The following is a 5,446-nucleotide window of genomic DNA, read 5'->3' as shown; positions in this document are numbered from 1 at the left end:
AGAAAATTTGCTGAAACACTAAAGTAACATCAAAAGGGTATAGAAACAAATCTCAACTTTTTTACAACATTATAAAATTGATAATAAATACACTGATGAAATTGACAGAGAATGCAATTGACAAAAATTCATGAGATGAAATAAAGGATGAGAGTTAAATTAAGGATTCTCAGGACAAGAAGAAATTCAGCAAACTGGAAATATCTCTAGAAATGAAATGTATATTAATGTGCTCACTTAAACATAGAATTGTATTACTGTTAGGACAGAAAGGACAGTAGAAACTCAAAAAATACTTAAGTGGGCACTTGCTTTGCTGGCATTCCAGAAACTGACTGCTTGGAGACATGGTCCTTATGATCAATTGCAATGTCACTGTGTCCCAGAACATGGGCATAGGGAAGAATGGGGACCTGCCCTGGCCCTCCCTCAGGAATAAATTCAAGTACTTCCAGAAAATGACTAACAACTCCTTCTGTGGAAGGTAAACAGAATCTGTTGATAATGGGGAAGAAGACCTGATTCTCTATTCCCGAGAAGAGTGGACCTTTACAAGATAGAATTAATTTAGTTCTCAGTGGAAAACTGAAGGAACCTCCTCCTGGAGCTCATTATCTTGCCAAAAGTCTGGATGATGCATTTGACCTTCTTGAACTTACAGAACTAGGAAATAAGTCGGACATGATTTGAATAGTTGGAGGCAGTGCTGTTTATAAGGAAGCAATGAAGAAACCTGGTCATCAGCAACTGTTGTGACAAGAATTTTGCAAGATTTTGAGAGTGACATGGTTTTTTCAGAAATTAATCTAAAGAAATATAAACTTCTCCCAGAATATCCAGGTGTTCTTACTGATGTCCAAGAAGAAAAAGGCATTCAGTATAAATTTGAAGTATGTGAAAAACATGATTAATGTGAAAGGTTTGATGGCTGCTGTTTCCAATTAATTTTTCCACTAAAAATTAATGTATGATGTTAGAATAAAAATTATTATTATAAATATATTATAAATAAAAAATACTTAAGTGAAAAAACTAGAAAAAATATGCAGGGGAAATCTTTGAGTTGAAGAATAGCTTAAGAAAGTATTGTAAATTTATTAGGCTTCCTGAAAACAATGAAGAAAAGTATTTGATCACAAGATTTTAGGAAATAACAGGAGAAATTTTCTCAGAAACAAATAAAAAATTGTAAGTTACAAGTAAAATTTATAAATGTCTAAAAGGAAAATCTCAAAATTCAAATCACCCAGACACATCATTGTAAAACAGCAATACATTACCAAGAAAGCATTGATCCAATTAGATGTCAGGAAAAAAGTCAACATTTAACCAAAAAAATAATCTTAATTTCTCAATAGCTTTCTATAAAAATAAGAAAAGAAAAAGAAAATAATTGAAATATACATAAATTAAGGTATATGTGATAATTATAAAGTGAATTTCCAAAAAATATCAGAATTTTTCTTCAAGACAAAAGATTATCATTTAATTTAACAATTCATTGTGAAAAGGGCCATATAAGACTTTATATAAAGAAAGAGGGAAGAGACTCTCTGGAACCAGTCAATGTACTTCTAGTTTGGTGCTTTAATAAATAAATACTTTAGAAATATGATCATTTCTTCCAGTCAGGATTAGATGCTTTTGTTAACATTTTTTTTTAAATAATCAGTTTTGTAATAAGAAAACGGGACAAAATGTACAATTTAATATGTGACCTAATGATATAGAAAATGAAGGGGAAAGAACAAGAAAATGAGTAGGGGGATGTAAAAAAGAGAATGAAATGCAAAAAGAAAATCTCATGAACATGATAGATATTTTTTGAATTTTCACAAAATTGGTAGAGTTCATAAGAAAATACTTAACAATTTTCTTGAATATTGTATCTATGTATGCACATATAATGTTTGTTAGAGGATTATTATTATTATTGAAACAAGTGTGGTTGAAATATATCTGCATGCTTACTAATGAATAAAAAGTTCATAAAATTAAACATTCTTGAATTTTCACATAGATTCTATCCCCTTAAGAAATGAAAAAAAACTTATGAGAATTTAAAATGCAAACAAAAACTTGTTCGGAAAATATGGTTTGGAGTTCTGCTTATGAGAACCAAGATGGTGGAGTAAGAAGTAAGTCTCTCTCACCCTCCCTTATTGACCTCTAAAAGCCCAGAAAATATCATCCCAGGAAAAACCCTGAAACAATTGAACAAGCAGAAAGACTGGGTGCAGCAGTCTTATAGTCCAGGAAGCTTAGGGGATTAATGGGAAAGGCCCCTCTCACTCTGGGGGAGATGGAGCAAAACAGAACAGGAAGTGTCCCAGCAAGATAGCAGAAAGCCCCAGGTGTGGAAAACCACCACATGTCTCAGTGTTCTTCAGCAGTCAAGTCTCCCAGTGCCCCTGCAAAACTCTGGGAATCACAACTCCAAGAGGTAAAGCTCCAAGCCAAGGGATACCCTGCAGCAGTGAAATATCCTTGTGCAATGCCCAGGTGAGCAGGAGCCAAACAAAGGAGTACAAGGCCTGGGTGAGCAGGAGCCAAAGAAAGGAGCTCAAGGTCTGCATGAGTAGGCATTCTTCAGTGGCCAGATTCCCCACCTCTACCCCTACAGCTCCAGTGTTGTTGATTCCAGCCCAACACCAGGTAAGCTGCCAGAACCCTACAGCCTCCAACTGCCAACACCTGAATTCCCAGTACTCAAAGCCAGTGACCAGGCCCTGGGTTCCAAGCAAAAGAAGCTTGGATCAGTGCCTCAAACTCTCCAGCAGAAGAGCTCATTTTTTTTTAAAGTCAGGAAATAAGCAAACACCATGAGCAAAAAGAAACATGCAATGGCCATAGATTCTTATTATGGGCACAGGGAAAATCAAGGCAGAAATTCAGAAGAGGACAACATTGTCAATATACCTACATCCAAAACCTCAAAAGAGAATATGAACTGGTCTCAAGTCTTCTTGAAAGGCTCACGAATAATTTTAAAAGTCAAATAAGAGAGGCAGAAGAAACATTGAGAAAAGAAATGAGAGATAGGTGAGAGAGAGTCGATGGCTTGGGAAAGAAAGGACAAAAATTACAAGTCCTTAAAAAAATACTATTGGCCAACTGGGAAAAAAAAGTATACCTAAGAAAATAACTCCTTAAAAAGCAGAATTGGCCAAATGGAAAAGAAGGCACAAAAACTCACTGAGGAGAACTCCATAAAAAGTAAAATGGGTCAAATGGAAAGTGATCCAAAAAAGTTAATAGAAGAAAGCAATTTGTTGAAAATGAAAATTGGGCAAGTGGAAGCCAATGACTCTATGAGAGAGTGAGAATCAGTAAAACAGAAACAAAGAATTAAAAAATAGATAAAAATATAAAATGCTTCATTGGTAAAACAACTGGCCTAGAATATAGATCCAGGAGAGACATACTGGTCTACCTGAAAACCATGATGAAAAAAGCCTAAACAGCATCTTTCAGGAAATCAAAAAGGAAAACTGTCCTGAGGTCCTAGAACCAGAGGGTAAAATAGTCTTTGAAAGAATCCACCTATCACCTCCAGAAAGAGATCCCAAATAGAAAACGCCCAGCAATATAGTAGCTAAAATTCCAAAATTATCAGAGTCAAAGAGAAAATACTGCCAGCAGCCAGAAAGAAACAATTTAAATATCATGGAACCACAGTCAGGATTACACAAGACTTTGTGTAATCTGCACAAAGAAGGGTAGAGCCAAGATGGTGAAGTAGAGAGGCACTCAGTTGAGCTCTCCCAATATTCCCCTCCAAACAACTTTAAAATAATTCCTGAAATCAAATTCTAAAGTGCCAAAGTCAACAAAAAGCTCAGTGACATATTTTTCCAGATCAAGACAACATAGAAGGTTGGAATGAGACATTTGACATAGGGGAGGAGGCTGGCTTAGAACCCAATAGATAAAACAGCAGTGGTGGGACCAGGAGGTGGTAACAAAAGCAACAGCAACTTAGGAGCTCTCAAGACAGAGAAGGGAAGAGGACCTGACATTAAAAGAACATAGGGCATGGAATGTGATATTCTATAAGGCAAAGGAGCTTGGATAACAGCCAAGAATCAACTACTTAGTGAAAATGAGTATAATCTTTCAAAGATGGAGATGGATATTCAAAAAATAGGGGACTTCCAAACCTTCCTGATGAAAAGACCAGAGCTCAACAGAAAATTTGATCTTCAAATACAACACCCAAGAGAGACATAAAAAGGTAAACAGGACAGAAAAAAAACATGTTATTAATGAGGGCAAACTGTTTACATCCCTACAAGGGAAGATGCCACTTGTAACTCTTAAGAACTGTGTTGTTATTACACCATTTAAAAGGCATATACATAGACAGAGTGGATGGGTATAAGTTACTTTGATGTAATGATAAAAAAAATCTAAGTGAGTTAAATAGAGCTAAGTAAGTGGACTAAGTGGATCTAATTAAGGGATTATATTGGGAGGAATGGAAAGGAGGAGGTAGACAAGGGTAAATTACATTACATGGAAAGGCACAAAAATCTACTATAGCAGAGGGAAAGAAGGGAGGGAGATAAGCATTATTTAAACCTTACTCTCATTGACTTTGGTTCAAGGAGAGAATAACATAATCAGTTAGCTATAGAAATGTAACTTGCCATATAGGAAGTATGAGGAAAAAGGGGAAAGAAAAGGGAGGCAGACTGAGGGAGGTGGTGGTCAAAAGCAAAACATTAGTGAGAAGGGAAAGAGAGATAGGAGAATGAAAAGCATAAATGGGGTTTTGGAAACAGAATGGAGAGAAAGAAAGAGATAGTAATCATAACTGTGAATGTGAATGGGATGAACTCTATTATAAAATGGAAACGGATAGAATGGATTAAAAACCATAATCCTACAATACGTTGTTTACAGGAAACACATTTGAAACAGAGTGATACACAAAAGGCAATGTAAAAGGCTGGAGTAGAATATATTATGCTTTAACTGAAGTAAAAGAAAAAAAGCAGGGGTAGCAATCTTTTTTTTTATTTTGATTAATTTTGAATTATCAACAATCACTTCCATAAGCTTTTGAGTTTTAAATTTTCTCCCCCTTTATCCCCACATTCCTCCCCAAGATGGCATGTAATCTGATATAGGCTATACATATACATTCCTATTAAACATATTTTCACCTTAATGATGTTGTAAGTAAGAATTAGAACCAATAGGAGGAACCACCAGAAAGAGGAAACAAAACACAGCAGTATGAAAAAAAAACAATACCAAATAGTATGCTTTGATCTGCATTCAAACTCCACAGTTCTTTCTTCTTTGTGGATAGCGTTTTTCATCATGAGGCCTTTGGAGATGTCTTAGATCCTTTTATTGCTGAGAAGGGTTAAGTCTATCAATATTAGTCATCACCCAATGTGGCTGTTGCTGTGTACAATGTTTTCCTGGTTTTGCTCAC

The 5,446-nt window shown here is 35.4% G+C and overlaps 1 pseudogene; it reads left to right on the top strand.

Annotated features, from left to right (window-relative positions):
• Positions 1-347: 347 nt before the first annotated feature.
• LOC114034784 lies at positions 348-922 on the top strand (annotated as a pseudogene).
• Positions 923-5,446: the final 4,524 nt, after the last annotated feature.

The sequence above is a fragment of the Vombatus ursinus genome, unplaced genomic scaffold, assembly GCF_900497805.2.
Source record: "Vombatus ursinus unplaced genomic scaffold, bare-nosed wombat genome assembly UNPS02009062.1, whole genome shotgun sequence".
Taxonomy (NCBI): domain Eukaryota; kingdom Metazoa; phylum Chordata; class Mammalia; order Diprotodontia; family Vombatidae; genus Vombatus; species Vombatus ursinus.
Note: the sequence above shows the minus strand (reverse complement) of the source record. Positions and strands in the feature narration are given on the sequence as shown.